Source organism: Penaeus monodon, chromosome 19 (assembly GCF_015228065.2).
Source record: "Penaeus monodon isolate SGIC_2016 chromosome 19, NSTDA_Pmon_1, whole genome shotgun sequence".
Lineage (NCBI taxonomy): Eukaryota > Metazoa > Arthropoda > Malacostraca > Decapoda > Penaeidae > Penaeus > Penaeus monodon.
This window is the reverse complement of record NC_051404.1, coordinates 43,209,501-43,209,830: the sequence shown is the minus strand read 5'-3', so window position 1 is coordinate 43,209,830 and position 330 is coordinate 43,209,501.

Below are 330 nucleotides of genomic sequence, written 5' to 3'. Positions count from 1 at the left end.
TAACATAATCACAAATTTTCATTAACTATTCATCTATATGCAAATTTTACGTACAGCAATGTGCATATTTTGTTTCCCACCTAACATATGACAGTCGCAAGGAGAGAGAGCATTGTTTACAGCGAAAACTCTGATCGCAAAAGTTGCTCGGGACAATGACTGTCAGTTCCCTTAACACGGTGAAAAATCCTTGCAACCTTGCCGGACACCTTCAACCTTAATGATGTTTTTTTTTTCGAAGTGAAATGTAACAAAGAACTTACAAATGTTACATGCAGTCACTGTGTTAGTCTGGAGTATTTTCCAGATAACAATGCTGTATGTCTTATT